The following is a 26,632-nucleotide window of genomic DNA, read 5'->3' as shown; positions in this document are numbered from 1 at the left end:
CGCAAAATTTTTTTGCCGTCGTATAAAAACTTAACATTGACCAATGAACCACGAAAAAGAGGTCAAGGTCAGATGATACCTGACAGACAGACATCCATACCTTACAATCATTTCATACACATAATATAGTTGACCTATTGCTTATAGTACTTGAAAAACAGACCAAAACACAAAAACTTAACGTTGACCAATGAACCAAGAAAATGAGGTTAAGGTCGGATGAAATCTGCCAGACTGACATGTACCCTTTACAATCATTCCATACACTACATATAGTTGACATACTGCTTATAGTATCTGAGAAATAGACCTTAGCATTTAATTTTACCTTGATCACTGATCTATACAATGAGGTCAAGGTCAAGTGAACTCTGTCTAACGGACATGTAGACATTGCAAGGAACCCTTATACCAAATATACTTATCCTATTTCTCATAAGTGAGAAATTTACATGACAGAAAAAAGTATAATTTTTATGCCCCCGCCGTAGCGGAGGGGGCATTAAGTTTTACCCTTGTCCGTCTGTACGTACGTACGTCCCAAATAAAATTGAGAATGGAAATGGGGAATGTGTCAAAGAGACAACAACCCGACCATAGAACAGACAACAGCAGAAGGTCACCAACAGGTCTTCAATGCAGCGAGAAATTCCCGCACCCGGAGGCGTCCTTCAGCTGGCCCCTAAACAAATATATATACTAGTTCAGTGATAATGAACGCCATACTAAACTCCAAATTGTACACAAGAAACTAAAATTAAAAATAATACAAGACTAACAAAGGCTAGAGGCTCCTGACTTGGGACAGGCGCAAAAATGCGGCGGGGTTAAACATGTTTATGAGATCTCAACCCTCCCCCTATACCTCTAGCCAATGTAGAAAAGTAAACGCATAACAATACGCACATTAAAATTCAGTTCAAGAGAAGTCCGAGTCAAAGTTGGTTTCAGTTCTCTAACTTTAGTTTGCCTCAACCAAATGTTATGAAACTTATACACAATGCTTATTATCACAAAACACAGATCAAGTTTGAATTTTGTCGGCATTACTTTAACCGTTCTAGAGTTATGCCCCTTTACAAATAGAAAATTGCTGAATTTTTCGTTTCCGTTCTCTAACTTTAGTTTGCCTCAACCAAATGTTATGAAACTTATACACAATGCTTATTACCACAAAATACAGATCAAGTTTGAATTTTGGTGGCGTCACTTTAACCGTTCTAGAGTTATGCCCGTTTACAAACGGAAAAATTGCTGAATGTTTCGTTTCCGTTCTCTAACTTAAGTTTGCCTAAACCAAATGTTATGAAACTTATACACAATACTTATTACCACAAAACTCAGATCAAGTACAAAATTGGGTAGCGTCACTTTTACCGTTCTTCAGTTATGTCCCTTTATAACTTGATATGATATGCAAGCGGGGGCATCATCTGTGTCCCATGGACACATTCCCCATTTATTTTTCAAGCTGTCACTGAACCATGAAAATAAGGTCAAGGACAATGGACATATGACAGACGGAAACTTCGTAACATAAGGTATCTGTATACAAAGTATGAAACCTCCAGGTCTTCCTTCTGAAATATAAAGCTTTATAAAAATAGTTTACACCGTTGACGCTGCAGGATAGTAATCCCTATGTCTCGCATACTGCAAGGAAAGTCGCAGTTGAGACAGTAAAACTATGGGTATGACTGAAAGGTAACCTAAACTAATTACATCATTGTCGTTAAATCACTGGTGGATAGTTGTCTGGTTTCCAATAATATCACGTCATGTTTCCTTAAAAAAGAGTTGTTTCACTATTTTGTTATATATCGACTTTAATATTGTTACATGAAATATTAATTTTGGTTCATTCCTCTTGAATATTTATCCAGTCGCTTGTTATTTTACATATCTATCAAGTGAACTTTAATTACCTGTTTGTTTAAAATATTTCACAGCTAAGATATTGACATTGAATTATTATTATTTATCATTATTATATAATTATTTTGTAAGGAAGAATAATTCACAATAAATATAATAATCAATATCAAATGAAACTGGAGATAAATAGTTTCAGTTCTGTATAAACTAAGATATTACACAACTACCTTTTACCTTCCTGAAGGAATAATAGAATATCTTACTTAAAACTATATTAATACTTCAGACTAAGTTTTTATGTTGAACTTCATTGGATGTTAAAGGTTTTTTATTTTTTTATTTTATTTTTAAACAAATCTTCAATATCAAACATTCAAAGTCCAATGTGTTCTGAAAAAGGACTTTCTTCCATCAGCTTCAGAATTGATTTCATAGTAAATGCTTTTTTACCCTTTCAAATAAAATGGAGGTAAAACATGAAAATAACAGAAGCATATGGGTGCATAAGCTGACTTGTGATCTCTATGGATATAATGTAGAAGAATGATTTTTACCAGAAGAGAAAAACTAGAGGCTCTCAAGAGCCTGTGTCGCTCACCTGATTCTACTTTGGTTTTGGAAATCATGTAAAAATAGATTAAAATCATAACAGATACCCTAATAATGAGTGAGGCCAAATTTGGTTTAATATTGGTCCTGTAATTTAATAAAAAATCCTGGTGGCCATCTTGAACAGTAAATCGGCAACAAAGTAGCAACACTTAATCAGCACCTCATAAGAAACATTTATGCCATGTTTTGGTTTCATTCCATTCAGTGCACCTCTAGAAGAAGCATTTGTATGTATTTCCCATAGGGTCTTATGTTAAAGGAAGTCCCCCCATTGGTGGCCATCATGGATGAAGGATCAGCTTCAAAGTAACAAAACTTAGTCAGCACCTCATAAGGAACATTCATGCCATGTTTGGTTTCAATCCATTCAGTATGTGGTTCTCTAAAAGAAGACATTTGTATGTATTGTCCATAGGGTCCTTTGTTAAACATTGTCCCCATCTGGCAGCCATCATGGATGAAGGATCAGCTTCAAAGTAACAACACTTGGTCAGCACCTCAAAAGGAACATGCATGCCATGTTTGGTTTCATTACATTCAATGGTTCTCTAAAAGAAAACATTTGTACGTATTTCTCATAGGGTTCTATGTTAAACTAAGTCCTCCGCTGGCGGCCATCTTAGATTATGGATCGGCTTCATAGTAACAACACTTGGTCAGCACCTCATAAGGAACATTCATGCCATGTTTGGTTTCATTGCAATCAGTGGTTCTCTAAAAGAAGACATTTGTATGTATTTCCCATAGGGTCCTATGTTAAACTAAGTCCCCCGCTGGCAGGCATCTTGGATGATGGATCAGCTTCAAAGTAACAACACTTGGTCAGCACCTCATAAGGAACATTCATGCCATGTTTGGTTTCATTGCATTCAGTGGTTCTCTAAAAGAAGACATTTGTATGTATTTCCCATAGGGTCCTATGTTAAACTAAGTCCCTAACTGGCGGCCATCTTTGATGATGGATCGGCTTCAAAGTAACAACACTTAGTCAGGACCTCATAAGGAACATTCATGCCATGTTTGGTTTCATTCCATTCAGTGGTTCTCTAAAAGAAGACATTTGTATGTATTTCCCATAGGGTTCCATGTTAAACTAAGTCCCCCGCTGGCGGGCATCTTGGATTATGGATCGGCTTCTAAGTAACAACACTCAGTCAGCACCTCATAAGGAACATTCATACCATGTTTGGTTTCATTCCATTCAGTGGTTCTCTAAAAGAAGACAATTGTATGTATTTCCCATAGGGTCCTATGTTAAACTAAGTCCCCTGCTGGCGGCCATCTTGGATTATGGATCGGCTTCAAAGTAACAACACTCGGTGAGCACCTCATAAGGAACATTCATACCATGTTTGGTTTCATTCCATTCAGTGGTTCTCTAAAAGAAGACATTTGTATGTATTTCCCATAGGGTCCCATGTTAAACTAAGTCCCCCGCTGGCGGCCATCTTGGATTATGGATCGGCTTCAAAGTAACAACACTCGGTCAGCACCTCATAAGGAACATTCATACCATGTTTGGTTTCATTCCATTCAGTGGTTCTCTAAAAGAAGACATTTGTATGTATTTCCCATAGGGTCCTATGTTAAACTAAGTCCCCCGCTGGCGGCCATCTTGGATTATGGATCGGCTTCAAAGTAACAACACTCGGTCAGCACCTCATAAGAAACATTCATGCCATGTTTGGTTTCATTCCATTCAGTGGTTCTCTAAAAGAAGACATTTGTATGTATTTCATATAGGGTCCTATGTTAAACTAAGTCCCCCGCTGGCGGCCATCTTGGATGATGGATCCGCTACAAAGTAACAACACTTGGTCAGCACCTCATAAGGAACATTCATGCCATGTTTGGTTTCATTCCATTCAGTGGTTCTCTAGAAGAAGTTCAAAATGTAAAAAGTTAACACCGACGACGGACGACGCTGGATGACGCTGGACGACGACAGACGACACCAGACGACGGACGCCAAGTGATGAGAAAAGCTCACTTGGCCCTTCGGGCCAGGTGAGCTAAAAAGGGGGAAGGAGGCAAAACAAAAATCTATGAATGATGCAATTTGTTTACCCTCATCTTCAAATAGGACTCCATATATTTAGATATATACCATTTATCAAAGTATCATTTGTAAATGTTATTTACATTGGTGAAATAATACCAAAAAATAAATAATAAATGATTCTTTTACAATAATGAATAAAGTTTTATATGTTTATCATGATTAGTGTATATCCTTAATATAATATCATTTTAATGCTTTAAATATAAAAAGTTAAGAAATATAAATATATTTTCCAGAAACTTTAAAAAGACTAAAAGACTGCTGACACACACCTGGGATCCTTTATAATATTTAACACATTATATTCTTGTTACAGAGGGTATGTATATAAATAAAACTTAAATATCTAAAAATTCGTAAGGGTTCTGCAGAACCCAGTGTCTCGCCTACTTTTGCTGTTAATCGCAGGCTCAACAAAAATGAGGAAAAAAAATCAATAAAAATATTCCTTTAGATACTATCTTTTGATTGTAAGAAGCTTCTGTCAAAGTTTGGTATAAATCCAGGATAGTTTATGAATCTAATAAATGCTTTAAAAGACTGTATTTAATGTTAACTGGAAGAAAAACTAAGTCCATTTATAAGTAAAATACGGATAAACAGGTACAAATTTTAACAAAATTTACTTCTAGGTACTAGCTTTTGATCATAAATAAGCTTCTGTCCAAATTTGGTACAAATCCAGGATAGTTTAAGAAAGTTATTAAAATTTTAAAAACTTTAACCAGAGTGAAAATATTGTTTCCTGGCAGAAAAACTAGGTCCATTTATAAGTAAAATACGGAAAAAATGAAATTTTTTTTTTAACAAATTTACTTCTGGATACTATCTTATGATCATAAACAAGCTTCTGTCCAAGTTTAGTACAAATCCAGTATAGTTTAAGAAAGTTATTAAAATTTTAAAAACTTTAACCACAGAGTGAATGTATTGTTTCCTGGCAGAAAAACTAAGTCCATTTATAAGTAAAATACAGAAAAAATGAAATTTTTTTTTTAACAAATTTACTTCTGGATACTATCTTATGATCATAAACAAGCTTCTGTCCAAGTTTGGTACAAATCCAGGATAGTTTAAGAAAGTTATTAAAATTTTAAAAACTTTAACCACAGAGTGAATGTAATGTTTCCTGGCAGAAAAACTAAGTCCATTTACAAGTAAAATACGGAAAAACAGGAATTTTATTTTTACAAAATTTACTTCTGGATACTATCTTATGATCATAAACAATCTTCTGTCCAAGTTTGGTAGAAATCCAGGATAGTTTAAGAAAATTATTAAAATTTCAAAAACTTTAACCACAGAGTGAATATTTGTGGACGCCGCCGCCGACGTAGGATCGCTATGTCTCGCTTTTTCGACTAAAGTCGAAGGCTCGACAAAAATCAACATATACTGCCACTTTATAAAAAATATATTGGACTTCAAAAAACAAACCTATTCAACATCTATATGAGCAGATGAGAATTAACAAGCAGCATTTGTGATGTTTGATTCTAATATTAATGAACATGTGTGGATATTGCATAGCTTGATAGATAAATGACAAGATTTACTCAGCTAATTATTCATGTTGTTTGTGGAATAAGCTGAAATGTCTCCTGTTTTACTGATCATGATTGAATTAATGATTGTTTAAAGTGTTAAAAAAAAAGGTCATACAACAAGTATTACATGAAATTAATATTATCAATGATCCATGTTTATGAGGTCAGGTCAGATGAACCCTTTCAGACAGACATGCACACCTTACAATCATTCCTTACACCACATATGGTTAACCAAATGCTTATAGTTTCTGAGAAATGGACCTATTTTGGCATTGCACAAGGTCATGTTTTTCTCTGTTTATGACATCTTTACACTAAATCCATTGGATGTTGGATGTCTACTGATTGATATTTTAGTCTTAGATAAATTATTTTTTTATTAGTTGATATTGGCTTTGAACTAGCTGTCAGTAACTGTGAGTACTCTCAGATCTGTACTTTTGTCTATTTTGTTGTGGTAATGTATAAATACCCTACCACGTCAGGTCTGGGTTTTTGTTACTTATTTTTCTGATTTGTATTGATCTAATGAGTTAATCCCTTTTCAACTAGTTTTTATAGTTTGTTCATATACCGGGTATTGTGCTGTTACACCTCTGTCCCAAGGTTAGGGGAAGGGTTGGGTGCCAGCAAACACGTTTTACCCCGCCACATTCTGTACGTGCCTGTCCCAAGTCAGAAGCCTGTAATTCAGTGGTGGTTGTTTGTTGCTGTATATCATATTTGTTTTTCTTTCATTGTTTAGTGCATAAATCAGGCCGTTAGTTTTCTTGTTTGAATTGTTTTACATTTGTCATTTCAGGGCCTTTTATAGCTGACTATGTCATTTGGTCTCTGGTGGAAAGTTTTCTCATTGGAACTTTTATTGTTTTTATGTTAGGTGTGTTGTGTGCTTCATACTGATCTACTGAGTTAAGCCTTTTGCAACTGATGTGTTCTTATGTTGTGCTGATACATCACTGTCCCAGGTTAAGTTGTGTGCTTACAAACATGTTTAAATCCCAACATTCCTTATGTGCCTGTCTTAATTCAGGTGCCTGTAACTCAGTGGTTGTTTTTGGTTCATGTCTGTCATATTTTTTTATGTTTTTTGTTAATTATATTGTTATAAATTATGCCATTAGTTTTCCGGTTGGAATTGTTTCACATTTGTAAAGTTGGGGACTTTTATAGCCGACTATGCTGTATGGGTTTTTCTCATTGTTGAAGACTGTACGGTGACCTATAATTGCTTATATCCACATCATTTGAACTCTGGTGAATAATTGTCTCATGGGCATTCATACCACATCTCATTTTTTTATTTAGGTCAGATGAACTCTGCTAGACAGCCATGTACACCTTACAATCATTCTATACACCAAACAAAGTTAACCTATTGCTTACAGTATCTGAGAAAGAGAATAAACCATGAAAACATTGCATTGGCCCATGAATAATGAAAATAAGGTCTAGGTCATATGAACCCTGCCAGACAGACATGTACACTTCACAATCATTCCCTACACAAAATAAATTTGACATATTGCTTATAGTATCTGAAAAATGAACTAAATTGCAAAAACATTGCATTGAACAATGAAACATGAAAATGAGGTCAAGATAAGATAAAAGCTTTATACAATTAAGTGCTTTTTATATAACAGAAGGATGGTTGTGTATGTATAAGCACTTTTGCACCTTCTACTAATATGGTAAATGTTCTTTTCTTCCGATTTGAAAGAGTCTTTGTAGCATCCTAATATACACTTTGTCTTCTTGTCCTTTTTGCATTGTCTGTTTAAAGCTGTAATAATTGATTGGGATCAATGATACAAACTCGAAAGGAATACATTGGGGTCCATCTACAGATATGGGAATAACACGGAAAAATTTGTCTGAATCACGTAATGATTTCACTAAAAGGGTCTCATTTTTAAAACGTTCGGAAACTTTTGAACTGGATTTTTCAGTACAAAAAATAAATATATATCTTGCAATATCAAAAAGCTTCTCAGAACTGCTGATTTTACCACCTTTATGTATTATTACACAACTTAATTCAATCTTTAGATCTAACTGCCACTCTTTATCTAACTCATAAATATGCTGCAAAAATTCTTCTGCTTCTTCTTCATCTTCTGTTTCACATACTATAACAGCATCATAAATTTCTTTGTCTACTAAAAATAATATAAAGATCATTTAATTTTAGATGTATTTGTTTTTTATTATTGATTACTGATTTATTTAACAGCATTTTTGTTGATAAACAGCTTTGTCCATCAGATGTGGTTATTAGAAAATATACAATTATTGAAAGGTTAAGATTTTTAGATAATAAATGCATAACAGGACTTGATAATTGGACTGGAAATCTGACAGTGTACAGTTTTTATGAGTGATTTTTACAAAGGAAATAAAACATATGATTGTCTGTCCCTAAGGTTCTTATTGCAAAAAAAAACTCTGTGAGCCACTTAACCTTACAAATGCTAATATATTCATTTATTTAAAGGTACATTTTGTATTTAAATGAGAGACAAAAATTGACTAAATATTAACAAGAGCTTGAGGCTCCTATGAGCCTGAATTGTTTACCTGTCAAAATTACTTGATTTTTTAGGTTTAGTTTCTTCTTATCTGTTATAGTTTTCAAGATAATTTTTTTGTAGGTCTTGTATTGCTGACCATTGTTTGCTGTTAAGGATTTGTATCTATCATAATCTTTAGATAAAAGATGTAAATTTGAAAACCAGTCAAAAATTTCATTAAAGGGCATTTATTCCTATAGTTTGCACTCCAAATGTAAATATGGCTAATTCACAAACCAAGCTCTATTGAGGAGATATCTACTATTCATAGATATTTTGTTTTGTAAACCTACTGGTTCCCAGATATGGTCTCCAAGTTTCATCTCATGGAGACACAACTTTACCAGTATAATCAAAGCCTTAAAGGCTGTTAAAGCAATTGCTGCCAAGTTAATGTTTTTGTGTATTTTTTCATCCACATGTATAAGATTTAAACCTGACAGGAGTCTTGTCTAGTGAGAAGTAAGGATGTTTTAACTTTATATCAATAAAAGACTTATCCAGCAGAAAGTCATTTTTACCATTTTTACATTTCAGAGGGGGAACCACATTTACCAGGCTAACGGTGGAGGCAAATATATTTGCAGAAACATATAACTCACAAAGAAATCATAATAGATTATCCCCTGGTCAAGGATTCACTATACAAATCCTTGCCCTGGTAGAGTGTTTATAACTGGGCAATAATTTCCAGGGTTCATTATCTTTATTGATTTAATTTTAATTATATCATCATTGGTTTAAATTTAACCATTCAGTGGAAGATTTCAACTTTCGTGACGCGAATGTTTTACCGAACTGTAGTTTTTTTTATGATAAGAATCATTCATTCATACATAAGATTAAAGATTTTGAAGATGGGACCAGCTTCTGAAATTTTCATGAAAAGCATGTTAACTGTCGATTAACTTACGAACTGGCTTACGCTTTACCAATTTCATCACCAAGGCCAGAGGTTTTTTTTTGGTTTACGGATTTTTCACATGAAAGAGTCCGCTCGGTCAACAGCAGTTAAAATAGCAGGGCCCTTTATTTCACAGAAGTATTAAAAACATGGTAAGAGTAATTAGAACGCATAAACTATGCTACTTTTAATTAAAAACAAATAATGCGAGATAAGATTACATTACTATAACGTGCGTAGTGATTTTACGATAATTTTATGAATGAACAAGAGCAACTTGACCTCTTTAAAAAATAAACATGAATTAAAACAACATAAAGGTGTATAAGAGATAATTCAGTCAAATTTTCAATATTAAAACAACAACTGAAATGATTCAATATTTTGTTGAAACATCTCAAGAACGAAATCGCAGGTATGAAAATGCACTTTTTTTCACTCGAACTTCTATGTTATTTGATAATCAAACGGTTGTCCTCTTAAATACAAAAATACATCTACAAGAACATATGTTGAAACTTCTCAAACTTACTAATGTTTTTCAACAGTTTCAATCAATGTATTGCATTAGAAAACATACATAGGTGTTTAAGAATAACAGACCAGGAATCTGCTAAAAACAAATTTGGCTTGATCTGGGTAGTCTCTGATCTGGGTCACAAAGATGGCCATACGCCATGGCATGAACGCAATTGCTTTAAAAACTGTTGGATAGTGGACAAATTGAATTATCAGGAAGACTCAATGTAAAGGGAGTGGTAGAACAGAATTTTAGTATAAGTTTAAACTCCTTGAAGGAAGTTCAAGGCATATAAATATTGAAAATATGGCCCACAACCCTATATTTTGACCTTTGAAATATTTGTTCTGTGAAACAGAACATAACAGACCAACAGACAGAAGGACGAACAAGGTGATTGCTCTTAAGTTCCTACTCCTAGAGCTCTGTTAATATAAAATCACTATAAAACTCATGATGTGCTATCCTGTTAGTAATAAGATTTCTATAGATACATCCAATTTTGTAAACAAATTTTTTGAATCTATTTAAACATTTTGTATTGGTTTTAAGTAACTTTGTTAAAGAAATCCCTAAAAATGTTATGGGCAAACCCCATTACTATTTTTTATGTAAAAATGTTGATTTCTTTTAATATTTCAATTTGTAGTTTAATTAACTGCCATTACCTTCACATCTCCGGTACTTGGCTAGTCACAAATAAATAAAGAACGGGTTTACAAAACAAAAATAAAAAACAGAGCTGTAGCTTCTGGGAGGGGAATCCCTTCAAAGTATTAAAAAAAAATATACAAATTATTGTATATTTTGCATTTTTTAACACAACCGAGTTATCACTTACAAATGATTAGTTATTTCTGCAGTTTTAGTCAAGACCATTCCTAAACATTTTACCAGCAAACATAACATGTAGTTGTTATCACAAAAATACACTTCTGTGTTTAAAATTTTTTTTCTAACTTTTTTACCTGTTTTTTTCAATGAAGGGCTTTCTTTCTGACTTGTTCCAATTTTTTCTTCAGAAACAAATGTGTTGATTTTCGCAGTACATGTATTTGTATCTGTGATTTCTGTCTTTTCTGAAATATAGAACTTGTATTTATGTGAGTATGGCTTAACTGTGCAAGATAATGAAATAAAACCAAATCTTCTACACACACTTTTTTAAAATTACCTCTCCTGGAGTCCATTTCTATTCTGCAAAAGATTGAAACATATCATTCCTATAATACTTTATAGTTTTCATCATCCATTGTTATACAATTAATCTATAGCAAATCAGCTGCTTATCATTTACCTCTTTTTATCTCTGTGATGTTGAAATTTAAAGATTTTATCTGAAAGTATAACAGAACCTTCAGATAAGATAAAAGGACTTCATAATTACTTTCATTGTTCTCAACACTTTTAGTGTTCTATTTTGGTCATGGTGGCCAAATTGGTTGATTGGTAGAAATAATAAACTGTTTCGCTGAGCGCAGCTGGATACGCCTGCAGAGGTCCAACCCTGAACAGTTGGGGCAAAAATGGACACAATATTCAAGCTTGATACAGGTCTGAATTTGGATTATAATTAAATATTTGACATATTATAGGTTTCTGCATAAATGTAGTCAAAGAACTCGAAATTGGTTATATGAATTGAATTTATATTCAATTAAAGATTTCTTGCTGTTGTGCAATACACTGTGCTGTTGGGCAATACTTAGTAAATCTGTTGTCAGACTATAAACAAATAAATTTCAATTTCTTCTCAATGTCATATTTGAAATTTATGAAAAACAATAAGGAGATTACATCAATAGCTTTAAAAAATTCACCAAAGTTTCATGCGAACTGCTTAAAGCATTTTTGAGTCATTGTCCAAAAACTGGAAAATCCCCCCTTTTTTAATGAATAAAACCCCATAACTCAGAAATGTAAAATCTAAAATTTATAAAATTCTAAACTGCTTCGCTGAACGCAGCAAGATACGCCCGCAGAGGTCCAACCCTGAACAGTTGGGGCAAAAATGGACACAATATTGATGCTTGATACAGGTCTAAATTTGGATTGTAATTAAATATTTGACATATTATAGGTCCTGAATAAATGTAGTCAAAGAACTTGAAATTGGTTATATGAGTTGAATTTACATTCAATTAAAGATTTCTTGCTGTTGTGCAATACTAAGTAAATCTGTTGTCTGACTATAAACAAATAAAGTTCAATTAATTCTCAATGTCATATTAGAAATTTATGAAAATAAAAAGGGAGCTTACATCAATAGATATAAACAATTCACCAAAGTTTCATGAGAATTGGTGACAGCATTTTTGAGTTATTGTCTGAAAACTGGAAAATCACCCCTTTTTTTAATGAATAAAACCCAATAACTCAGAAATGTACAATGTAACATTTATAAAATTCTAAAGGGAGCTTACATCAATACATACAAACAATTCACCAAAGTTTCATAAGAATTGCTGAAAGCATTTTTGAGTTTTTGTCCGAAAACTGGAAAATCCCCCCTTTTTTTATGAATAAAACCCTGTAACTCGGAAACGTAAAATCTAAATTTGATAAAAAACGATAGATATAAACAATTCACCAAAGTTTCATGCAAATTGGTTGAAACATTTTTGAGTTAATGTCCGACATGTTGACGAAGGACAGACAGACGGACAGAGGTATACCATAATACGTCCTGTAAACTGGCGTAGAAGAAAATTAAGATGTGATGTGACCTGTTATTCACTTATGATGCCCCCTATAAGTATTGGGTTTACAGGAAGTTGATGAGCATGCTATATCAAAATAAGGAGATGTGGTATGATTGCCAATGAGACAACTATCCACCAGAGTTCAAATGACGAGGATTAAAGCAATTATAGGTCACTATACAGCTTTCAACAATGAGAAAAACCCATACCATATAGTCAGCTATAAAAGGTCTCGACATAAAATGTGAAACAATTCAAACCAGAAAGCTAAAGGCCTAATTCATATAATACAATTAAAGAAAAACCAATATGACAGACATGAACCAATAACAACCTCTGAATTACAGGCATTTGACTAGAAACAGGCATATAAAGAATGTGGTGGGGAATAACATGTTTGTGAGCATTCAATCCTTCCCTAACCTGGGACAGTGGTGTTGCAGGACCACATAAGAACAAACTGTAATACACATCTGAGCCAAGAGCACATGAAACACACTTATTATGCATATTGAAATTGTTGGAAGAATAAAATGAGATATTTTGAAGGCATTTAATCATAAGCCAATGAAATGGTTCTGTACAAAAACATACCTGTGGATACTGTCTTTTTTTATAATCAAACAGGTTGCTATGTTCCCCAATTCCAACAATTATGTAAAGTTTCCACTCAATCAATCCAAGCAAACTCAAGTTATGGTACAGTTATATGTGAATAAATTAACTAAAATCTGACAATTAAAGTCCCATAACACTGGAGCAACAAACCAGAAAATCCCAAAAAATCAAAGGGGGAGCTTTCTTTTATCTTGCATAAGTATAACAAGAGGCTGTCAGAGTGACAGCAAACCGGATTTTCCTGCAGAGGTCGAACCCTGAACAGTTGAGCAAGTATGGACACTACATTTAAGCTTAAAACAGCTCTGAATTTGGATTGTGATTGAATATTTGACACAGCATAGGTTTGTGACACAAAATGAATGTGGTTTAAGAACTGAAATACTTGAAATTGGACATTTAAATACCTATTATGGTCCAATATCAAAAATCTAAGTACATATTAGAATCAGCATATCAAAGAACCCCAAGAATTCAACTTTTGATGAAATCAGACAAAAGTTTAATTTAAGACCCTTTGGACCTCAATGTGGACCAATTTGATAAAGGAGCCCACAATCCAAAATCTCTCAATACATGGATAGATTCAGCATTTCAAAGAACCCCATAAATAATTTTTTTGTTGAATCAAACAAAGTTTAATTTTGGACCCTGATTTGGACCAACTTGAAAACTGGGCCCAAAAATCTAATATTTAAATACAGGGTTATATTCAGCATTTGAAAGAACCCTATATATATTTAATTTATGTTGAAATGAAACACAGGTTAATTTTATCCATAATATTTTCTGTGCAAAGGGAAATAACACAAACTGGATAAATAGTTCTCTAAAATAAGATATGATGCAATTTTTCAAATTATAATCAATAATATAATAGCAACAACCAGTGATGACTAAGTTCTCTAAAATTAGATATGATTTAACACTCAAACATTGCTAGAATCAGCATATCAAAGAACCAAAGAATTCCAATTTTGATGAAATTAATCAAAAGTGTAATTAAGGACCCTTTGGACCTCAATGTGGTATTATCTTATTAATAATGAAAAGAAATACAGGTTTAGATTAAGCATTTCAAAGAACCCTATATATATTCAATTTATGTTGAAATCAAACACAGTTTAATTTTGGACCCCAATTTGGACCAACTTAATAGACAAGTTCTCAAACAGAAGGGGGTGGGGTGACCCCAGGGGACTCGCCTTTTATTTCATTTGATTTGTTTTGTTGTCACATACAAGAATATATATGGTTTCAGGATTGGGATCTTGACCGTTTACTAGTTTTCAAAAAGTAGGGGGGTGGGGGTGAACCGGGGGACTCCCCAAATATTTCATTTGATTTGTTTTATTGTCCCATACAAGAATATATATGGTTTAGGGGTGGGGATCTCAACCGTTTACATGATAAAAGCACATTCTCAAATTGAAAGGGGGTGGGGGTAAGAATATATATGGTTTAGGGAGACTTATTTATCTACAAAATGTCTAATAATGAACAGTAAATTTCATTTATACAGTCCTACTAGTAAATTTCAAACTTTATATATACAGTCCTACAGATCTTATCAGGAAACAGAAAATTTTCAAATAAATCTGTCACTCCAATGATATTATATGCTAAGATATAACCCAGATCTAATTAATAATTAATAATGTAATTAACTTCAAAATGTCTAATAATATAGCTTATAATCATTACCACTTAGGAAATAGATAATTTTCAAATAAATCTGTCACTCCAATTTTTATTGTGAGATAAGACATTACGCTTAGTTATAAAAAAGATAACAAGAGTAAAATATTTAAAAATTCCACTTTTGGATATTAAAAATGGCGATAACTCACAAAGGAGATATACTAATATCTTGAAAATTGAACTAGACCTTCATTAAGTCCAAGGAAACAACAAATTTAAATTTGAAAAAAATTTGTTAAAGCGTTTTCATGTTATTGTGCTGACACTGTTTGGCAGCGGCCCGTAGGTCCGCCCAGCTGCCCGCCGTACATCACTATTTTAATAACCGATATTTCCTTCGAAAATCTGGTTAAAACATTTGACTTTTCTACAAAAATTACACATTACACAAGTATTCCTCTTTTCCAAACTAAAAGACAAATTGAGAGAGTAAAAATTGCTTTGTTTCATAACAAAGAATGGCTAACAAAGATGCAAGTATCTTGTCTTAGAGAGGGATAAATCATACTTTGTAAACTAGAGGCTATGTGTCGCTCACCTGCATCTTCAATGGCCACTCTTTTAGTAAAAATCATCATTAAAGGGGATTTCTCTATTAAGAGTTAACTGACAATTTCAGTCAGGTTGACATATTTTTGGATCTAATCCTTTAGTTAATTTTTCCTAAGATAATAATCAAATAAATGGGGAATGTGTCCATGGGACATAGACGATGCCCCAGCTTGCATATCATATAAAGTTATAAAGGAACATAACTGAAGAACGGTATAAGGGACGCTACCCAAATTTGTACTTGATCTGAGTTTTGTGGTAATAAGTATTGCGTATAAGTTTCATAACATTTGGTCGAGGCAAACTTAAGTCAGAGAACAGAAACGCAAAATTCAGCAATTTTTTCATTTGTAAATAGGCATAGCCTAGTCAATTTAGCTCTAAAATCACTCAACCTGCAACTAATTGCAACACAAGCTTTTTTTAGTGCAAATTATAGTATAAACTTGTACTAACAACATATCAAAAATATACATTGATATAATTTGAGAAAAAGGTTATTTTGGGGTGAAATATGTGGTTTTTAGAGAAATAAATTGCTTTGCCGAGCGCAGCTGGATACAACCGCAGAGGTCCAACCCTGAACAGTTGGGACAAAAATGGACACAATATTCGCGCTTGATACAGGTCTGAATTTGGATTGTAATTAAATATTTGACACATAATAGGTTTAACTATAACTGTAGTCAAAGAACTTAGAATTGGTTATATGCCTTTTGTGCAATACACTATGCTGTTGTCCCCCCCCCCCCCCCTCCCCTCCTTTTTTTTGCAAAAAAAAAAAATATTTGAAGAAATTTTCTTTTTAATTTCTGAAATATGAAATGGGTAAAAATTGTCCCCTTCTCACCATTTCTTTTTTTTACCCCCACCCCCCTTTTTCCAAAAAAAAAAAATCTTTCCCTCAAGATATGGTCATAATCTCAATTCAAATTTCCAATGGAGTTTGCAACCATAACTACCCATTTAAATACATCATAAAAGTCTTAAAATAGAAAATGACATACATAATCATGGCTAAAATTAATATTCCTTAATCAGCATTTTTAAATAGTAACTTCAAAAAATAAATTGACAGCTAATCACCTCAAGACAATACAACATTTCTTTATACATAATTTAAAAGCAGTGTAAGGGAGGTAATCCAAAAATAACATTGTACTTTTTTTTTTGTCCATTAACCAGGAAACCCTTGGTTTCCCCCTTTTTTGCCCCTAATTCCTAAAAGGTTTGAGCCATAACCCCCAAAGCCAATCCTATCCATCCCTTTGTGGTATGGAAACTTGTGGTATAATTTCAGAGAGATCCATACACCTTTCCACAAGTTATTGTCTGGAAACTAGAAAAATGCTTATTTGGGCCACTTTTGGCCCCTAATTCCTAAACTGTTAGGACTATAACCCCCACATCAATCCCAACCTTCCTTTTGTGGTTAAACCTTGTGTTTAAATTTCATAGATTTCTATTTACATTTACTAAAGTTATTGTCTGGAAACCAAATGTCTTCGGATGAAGCTGATGACGACAACGTGATACCAATATGCGACCGCAAAATTTTTTGCGGTTGTACAAAAATACTGAAAACTGGAAAAGAAGAAAAATTGTTATTTTTGGTTGCATTTTTTTACTTAAAGCTTGTTGAAGTCAGGAAACCTTATCTTATTAGTGTATTATGTAGTCCTTTAGTTATAAGTATTCAAATCAAAGTAATTTTGAGGTGAAATATGTGATTTTTAGAGAAATGGATATTAATAAAATCTCTTTTATTTATGGTTAAAACTTTTGAAATGTGATCTTTATAGAAATAAACTGTTAACACAGAGATATGTCTCGTCTATTTGTTATTTTGACAATGCAAATGTTGAAATTAAAATAGCAATACTTTAACATGTAAGTACTGGTATGCAAATATTCAAAGTCAATGAACCATGACTGTGGGTACAGGGCTAAACAATCTCCATGGAAATGAGATGTGCCAATGCTAATACAACTGCAAACCAAATACCATTGACTTTTCATAAGTCGTTCCCTTTAAACAAACCTAAACACAAACATTAACTTGTTAACTATGTAAAAGTTTCAAAGTCAATGAACCATAATTAGGGGGTGGGGTTATATAATCTCCACGGAAATAAAACTTGCAAATCCCAATACATTTGCATACCGAATATCATTGACTTAACATTAGTGGTTTATCTTAAACTGACCTAATCACAAACTTATACATGTAAACTAAGCAAAAGTTTCAGTCAATAGACCATGACTGAGGGGTAAGGACCAAATATTCTCCATGGAAATGAGATGTGATAATGCTTATACAACTGCATACCAATTATCATTGACCTACCACTAACAGTTCCCCTTAAACTGACCTAATCACAAACTAATACATGAAAACTAAGCAAAAGTTTCAAAGGCAATAGACCATGAATGAGGGGGCGGGGCCAAATAATCTCCATGAAAATAAGATATACCAATGCTTATACAACTGCATACAAAATATCATTGACCTACCACTAGTGGTTCCCCTTAAACTGACCTAATCACAAACTAATACATGAAAACTAAGCAAAGTTTCAAAGTCAATAGACCTTGACTGAGGGGGCAGGGCCAAATAATCTCCAAGGTAATGAGATGTGCCAATGCTAATACAACTGCATACCAAATATCATTGACCTACCACTAGTGGTTCCCCATAAACTGACCTAATCACAAACTAATACATGTAAATTAAGCAAAGTTTCAAAGTCAATAGACCTTGACTGAGGGGCCGGGGCCAAATAATCTCCATGGTAATGAGATGTGCCAATGCTAATACAACTGCATACCAAATATCATTGACCTACCACTAGTGGTTCACCATGAACTAGACCTAATCACAAACTAATACATTGTTGCTGCCGCCGCCGGAAAAAGCATACCTATGTCTTGATTTTTGACTCCGTTAAGGCGAGACAAAAAGGACATACTTTTTTATGTTTATTTTGTGAAGTCCTATAGTTATTGATATTAATATTTGGGTAATTTTGGTTGAATATATGTTTTTAGAGAGAAAAACTCGGAAAAATGGAAATGAAAAGAGCTTGGTTATTGATGGTTAAAACTTTTGAAGTGGGATTTTAATAGAAAATAGAAAATACTAACTGATGTTTATTTTAAGAAGTCATATAGTTATAAGTATTTAAAAAATGGTAATTCCTGGGTAAAAATGTGATTTTTGAGAAAAATTGTGAAAAACGGAAATAAAATATTTGGGTTAATCATGGTTAAAACTTTAAGAATATGATCTGTATAGGAGATAGATCATATCATCTTATGTTTATATATATATGTATTCCTCTTGTTATCGATATCAATAGACATCTAATGTTTGTGTGAAATATTTGGTTTTAGGAACTAATTACAAAAAAAAATGAAAATTTAAAATCTTGGTTATTTCTAGTTTGATTTTCTAAAAAAGTAAAATGGAGAAAGGAAACAGGGAATGTGTCAAAGAGAAAACAAGGCCACTAATTGGTCTTCAACATAGCGATAAAATCCGGCCCCTTAATAATAATGTATACTAGTTCAGTGAAATTGACACCACCCTTAAGGATGTACTTAGGTGAGGTTTTGGAATTTGTGTTAGATGTTTGGAATTCTTGTTTTTTTTTCCATCAATACAGGGTTAAATATTTTGCCCCATAACCCCATTTTTTTCTTTTCATATAAGACTTCAATAGCTCATAAAAGGTCATTTACCAAAATTTTAGCAGATTCTTGATTTCTTTTCTCTCGATTTGAGACCAAAATAATACCAATGCAAATATAAGGTAAAAGTCCAAGTCAGCCTTTTCCCACCATTTTTTAAAAATCAAATATCTCGAAAAGGAGCTCCATAACCTATCAATATTTTTAGCTTTAAAATTTTGTTCCTTAACTAATGCACTTCTGACTTATAGTATCAATTTTAAATTCTTGATTTTCTTAATTTCATGTAAGTACATCCTTAACTCCAAAACATACAAATGAACAAAATTAAAAAAAAAAAAACGTGAAGGTATAATAAACAAAAATGTTTAATTGTGGTTCAAAAACAACTTTAAATCAGTTTGGTCACTGACATTGACTTTGTCATTTAATTGTCGAAAGATTTATTTTTCTAGTGTCCTTGCATTGTCATTGACTGTAGTCCTCTTTTTTTGTATTTTTTCATTAGCTACTTTTACAACATTTGAATTGCATAAAGTCACAGTTAAACACAGACGACGTGATTGTAGATTTCTCTTAATTTGTTGCTAATTTTATTTAGCAAGCTCTATCAATATCCACGTTTAATTTCAGATATAAGCTTTTCAAATTTGGGAACATATAGTAGATTACGGATTTTACATGAAATGTAGACCTTATATTTGTTCAAAGCAAATTGAAGGGCAGCTTTGTCAATACGATTATAAGTTTACCCCAAGAGCTTGAATTTAATAAGTAATTGTACCAAAGTGGTCTAATTAGGATGTTGAAAATAAGATAAGCAAGGAAAATGTTATGTTACGAAATTTGAATACAAAAATATATGCATTCAGTTGTCAGTTTATAAAAAACATCCACACCATTTTGACTCTGGTTGATAGTTGCCACAATGGAAAGCATACCATACCTTATTTTATAGTGTGGTTTTTTTCTGACAAGAAAACAATAGGCAGTTTTGATGAACCCTTGGTGGAAAATGTCAAAGAGTGGTACAATGAATTTTCTAGATATTTAATGTCAGATGTTTCAGTAGTCTCAGTCTGAATATATCACTTTTAAATGAATTGATGGGGTCACTTCCTAGTGGAAGTGTTTATAGCAACTTACACCGCCTTATGTGTGTACCCTGTAAACCTGTATGTGATGGTCTGAAACATTAACCAAATGATAATGACAAAGACCTAACATGGGGTGTCTGTTCTGTGAAAATATCATGGCCAAAGATATATATGTAGGACTCAGAACAGCGATGGTACTCCGAACCGCAATGGTCACGCTGAAGTGCTATGTTCCACTCTGAAGTGCGATGGTGACATTGTGAAGCTAACTTGTTGATAACTACGATGAAGTGCGATGGTCTGCCTGTGACATTGAGTAAAAAGCATATGTACATAAGCTGTTCAAATGAAATAACATCATTAAGATTTGACCAAAGTAGCAGCTAGCCTCGCATTTGAAAGATCTTTTAATTTCTGTTCAGTTCAAACCAAAGATTTTAAAAGCTTAATTAGAAATTTATAAAAAACTAAAGGGAGGTTATTTTAATAAATATAAACCAGTCAATAAAGTTTCATGAAAACTGCTCAAAGCATTTTTGACTTATTGACCAAAAACTGGAAAATCCCCTTTTTTAATGAATAAAACCCCATAATTCGGAAACGTAAAAATCTAAAATTTATATAAATTGAAAGGGAGCTCACTTCAATAGATATAAATAATTCATCAAAGTTTCATGAAAACAGATGAAAGCATTTTTCAGTTATTGTACGAAAACTGGAAAATCCCCCTTTTTAAATGAATAAAACCCCATAACTCGGAAACATAAAATCTAAAATTTATAAAAATCAAAAGGGAGCTTATGTCAATAGATATAAACAATTCACCAAAGTTTCATGAAAACTGCTAAAAGCATTTTTGAGTTATTGTACGAAAACTGGAAAATCCCCCTTTTTTAATGAATAAAAAACGTAATATCCAAAATTTCTAAAAAATCGAAAGGGAGCTCACGTCAATAGATATAAACAATTCACCAAAGTTTCTTGCAAATTGGTTAAAGCGTTTTTGAGTAAGTGTACGACATGTTGATGACGGATGGACAGACAGACGGACGAACAACAGTATACCTTAATACATTCCGTAAACGGGCGTATAAAAATGGCCTTAAATCTAAGGGTCAAAGTCTGGAATGACAAAACAAAACTTTCTTCTGTCAATGTCAATTCAAATGTTGTGTTAGAGTTGCATGAGAATTGGTTTAAACGAGTTTGAGTTATTGTACGAAGTGTGGACAGACGAACATTGGTATACCATATTACATCCCATCTTTAACAGGCTTACAAAAATGAGTTGCAAATGGCTCAACTCAATAATTCTGTTGAAAGCACAAATAAACCAACTAACATAACAACAAAAGACACAAAGCAATGATAAACGAGTACTCAATTCCTGAAAGCTAGTTCAAAGCCAATTACAAGTAATAAATAAATCATGTTTTCCCTGACAAAAGTATATATCCATACACATCCAAAGGATTTAGTTTAAAGATGTATAAGAGACAATATCTAAAAAAGTCTATTTTTGGGCAATGGGAAAAAAAAAAAATGTCTTTGGAACCTGTATTTTATAGCACAAAACAAAGAACAAACATTGAGGATTCTGGAACAGTTGTCTGTAATTCAAAAAATGTAAATAAACAGCTGCGCCATGAGCGCATGATACGCTCGCCGCTTTTTCAATAGATATAAACCAGTCACCAAAGTTTCTTGAAACTGCTCAAGGCATTTTTGAGTAATTATCCGAAAACTGGAAAATCCCCCTTTTTAATGAATAAAACCCCATAACTCGGAAACATAAAATCTAAAATTTATTGAATTCGAAAGGGAGCTCACATCAATAGACATAAACAATTCACCAAAGTTTCATGAAAACTGCTCAAGGCATTTTTGAGTAATTGTCCGAAAACTGGAAAATCTCCCTTTTTTAATAAATAAAACCCCATAACTCGGAAACGTAAATAAAATTTATGAAAATCGAAAGGGAGCTCACATCAATAGATATAAATAATTCACCAAAGCTTCATGAAAACTGTTCAAAGCATTTTTGAGTCATTGTACGAAAAATGGAAAATCCCCCTTTTTTAATAAATAAAACCCCATAACTTGGAAACGTAAAATCTAAAATTATAAAAATCGAAAGGGAGCTCACATCAATAGATATAAACAATTCACCAAAGTTTCATGCAAATTGGTTAAAGCATTTTTGAGTTATTGTCCGACATGTTGACGACGGACAGACGGACCTACAGACGGACAACGGTATACCATAATATGTCCCGTAAACGGGTGTATAAAATTGGTACCAAAAAATTCCAGTTCTTACTGTTTTGGTACCAAAGTGAATCAATTTTAAAAAGTTTCTAATGTGAATGAGGAATAAATTAAAGATACTATTTGTGGTTTACTAGTACATCCTGCAATATTTTATCAATTGCCAATTAATTCTTTAAGCAATACAACACATAAGGTTAAGAAATATAGTAAATTATAGTCCGATTTGTAGGTAACATGAAAGAATCTTCAGTAACAGGACAGAGTTGGCAACAGGAAAGAACTTTATTTCAAAACAATTCCTTTGTTTTCATAGTTTAAGAAAAATACATCATTATAAATTGGTCAAAATTGGAAGATAACAGCAAACAAAGTCATTTTTCCTTTGAAACATTCATTTGCTAGATGAAAAATCTATCTGTAATGAAAAATTCAAAAATAAATTCCTTTCTGTTACCATCTACTAATACTAGAATTGCACAATGTTCTCTGCTGTTATCAAAAGTCAATAAAATGCTTCGCTGGGCACAGCCTGATACGACCGCAGAGGTCGAACCCTGAACAGTTGGGGCAAGTATGGACACAACATTCAAGCTTGATACAGCTCTGAATTTGGATTGTGATTAAATATTTGACACAGCATAGGTTTCTGACACAGAAAGAATGTGGTCTAAGAACTTGGATTTTTTTTATTTACCTATTATGGTCCAATCACCAAAATCAAAATACATGGTTAGATTCAGCATATCAAAGAACCCCATATATTCAATTTTTGTTGAAATCAAACAAAGTTTAATTTTGGACCCCAACTTGGACAAACTTGAAAACTGGGCCCATAATCAAAAATCTAAACACATGGTCCGAGTACAGTTATCGTCCTTTGATTTTCGTTGTCCACGAATAAAGTCCCTAGTGTGGACAGTGTGTTGCTTGCCAATTTTTTTAGTACCCCTTCCAAATGTATTCCTTCATGTTTTATGCCTCAAATGGCAAGTAGGGGGATGAAATTACACTATAAAAAAATTTGGGTCATGAATTGTAAAGTAAAGTAGTGATTTGGTCCAGCTGAAAAAGGTTAAAAATTAGCACTTCGGAAGCTGTCAAAAGATTTCAAGACCCCCTTAACATAGAATTGTCCATATTTTGAGTTAGAGCCGATGAAGTTTTCTATAATTTTGATATAATTTGTCCCAAAAGTAGTACAACACACTGTAAAAATATTATTGAGAAAGCGCAGGTGGGATTTTTTTTATTTTCATTTATTGTCTAAAAGAAATGCACTACGAAATAACTGTGTACTCGGACCTAAGAGGCGAAATCAGTAAATATAGAATCTGTACTTTGGCAACTTCCCTGAATGATATAATGGTGTCAATTTGTCAGATAGCATGAAACTAAAGGATTTAAACTTTTATTTGATAGAAATTCTGCAAAAATTACCCATTTTGGCATTATATGGTCAAAATAAGCATTTCAAAGCTTTTTCAATTTTGATGCATAAGTGGCATTCTGACTTTCTATGTGACAGGTTTTCCTGTGTCAATATTTGTGTTTCTATGCTTTAACCCAGTTGTATTACTCATTTGTGAACTCTGAATCTACAGAAAATAAGATTATCTCAGACAATATGTGCAAAATGTGTTGTATAAATGACCCTCGTGTAACGGCCTGTTTGGATCAAGTTAAATGTGAGGACCTAGGTAAATAAAAGTTGAAGTCCATAATAAAGATTTCACTAAATTTGTATTAAAAGCACTTCACAATGTCTTTTGTACCTGTTTCATTTCACATAGTATCTTTCTTTTCTTATGTTAAATAGCAAGTGGTTCAAATATAAGCCTGCTGAGGCTAAAATTGCATGCAAGTTTTTCACTAAAAAGTGAAAAATCTTTGTATCAGACCATACTGTCTGCAAAAAAAGTTGAATGCAAGAGTCCTTTTATGCTCAGATTTATTGTATCATGTAACCTGAGTATAGAAATTATAAAAAAGACACAAATTTTTATTTCCTATAGCTTCAGTATGCATTTTTAAATGTAAATATGTGCTACGGCCTAAATTGACCCTAAATTATTTTCAGTCTTACTTGGCTAAAGACCCTTTTATACTAATATGGTATGCTATTTGTAATTTTTCTTTCCATTTAAAGTACATTTAATACATATGTAAGGATTATTTATAACCAAAAAACTCCACAAATTTAAAATTGCTGGAAAATAATACATCTTCATGTAAGGCCCCCCTTCATTGGAAAACTTCCATTTTTTGGCACAGGCTCATATAAATTTGACTTTTAAATAATTGTGATAAGTCTGATAAATCAAATGAGTATTCTATTGCTTTAAATACATAATATGTCATATATTAAGGGACTTTAAAATGTAATTTTTTGCAATATTTTAATTTTTATAGCCCCAAATGTTGATGGTTGAAATTTTTCAATTTAAACGTCATAATTTAACACGCGAAGTTGAATATAGAATTTATCATATTGTCTATAATATATATCCTATTGCCATGAAACTTTGTCAGCAGTCTCATAATTTATTAAGCTTTAGTCATACTAAGTTTTATTAAGATTGGCCAAATTTTTCTATCCTATTAGGTCCGAGTACACAGTTATCGTCCTTTGATTTTCGTTTTCCACGAATAAAGTCCCTAGTGTGGACAGTGTGTTGCTTGCCAATTTTTTTAGTACCCCTTCCAAATGTATTCCTTCATGTTTTATGCCTCAAATAGCAAGTAGGGGGATGAAATTACACTGTAAAAAAATTTGGGTCATGAATTGTAAAGTAAAGTAGTGATTTGGTCCAGCTGAAAAAGGTTAAAAATTAGCACTTCGGAAGCTGTCAAAAGATTTCAAGACCCCCTTAACATAGAATTGTCCATATTTTGAGTTAGAGCCGATGAAGTTTTCTATAATTTTGATATAATTTGTCCCAAAAGTAGTACAACACACTGTAAAAATATTATTGAGAAAGCGCAGGTGGGATTTTTTTTTATTTTCATTTATTGTCTAAAAGAAATGCACTACGAAATAACTGTGTACTCGGACCTAAGGTTTAGATTCAGCATATCAAAGAACCCCAAGAATTCAATTTTTGTTAAAATCAAACTAAGTTTAATTTTGGACCCTTTGGACCTTAATGTAGACCAATTTAAAAAACGGGACCCAAAATTAAAAATCTAAATACATGGTTAAATTTGGAATATCAAAGAACCCCAATAATTCAATTTTTGATGAAATCAAACAAAGTTTAATTTTGGACCCTTTTGACCTCAATACGAACCAATTTGATAGCTGGGCCCACAAATAAAAAATAAAATCTAAATACATGGTTAGATTCAGCATATCAAAGAACCCCATATATTCAATTTTTGTTGAAATCAAACAAAGTTTAATTTTGGACCCCAACTTGGACCAACTTCAAAACTGGGCCCATAATCAAAAATCTAAACACATGTTTAGATTCAGCATGTCAAAGAACCCCAAGAATTCAATTTTTGTTAAAATCAAACTAAGTTTAATTTTGGACCCTTTGGACCTTAATGTAGACCAATTTAAAAAACGGGACCCAAAATTAAAAATCTAAATACACATTTAGATTTGGCATATCAAAGAACCCCAATAATTCAATTTTTGATGAAATCAAACAAAGTTTAATTTTGGACCCTTTGGACCTCAATGTGGACCAATTTAAAAACGGGGCCCAAAATCCAAAAACTAAATACACGGTTAGATTCAGTATATTAAAGAACCCCAAGAATTCAAGAATAAAACCCCATTGAAATTGGTCAAGAAATAAGCAATTTATACGAAGTATCTTCTTTTGCACAATACTGTGCAATTAAATATTTCTTGCTATTGCCCAATACTGTACAATTGACAATTTCTTGCTATTGCGCAA

The sequence above is a fragment of the Mytilus californianus genome, unplaced genomic scaffold (assembly GCF_021869535.1).
Source record: "Mytilus californianus isolate M0D057914Y unplaced genomic scaffold, xbMytCali1.0.p SCAF_4, whole genome shotgun sequence".
Lineage (NCBI taxonomy): Eukaryota > Metazoa > Mollusca > Bivalvia > Mytilida > Mytilidae > Mytilus > Mytilus californianus.
The sequence above is the reverse complement of the archived record's forward strand: the minus strand, read 5'-3'. Positions refer to the sequence as shown.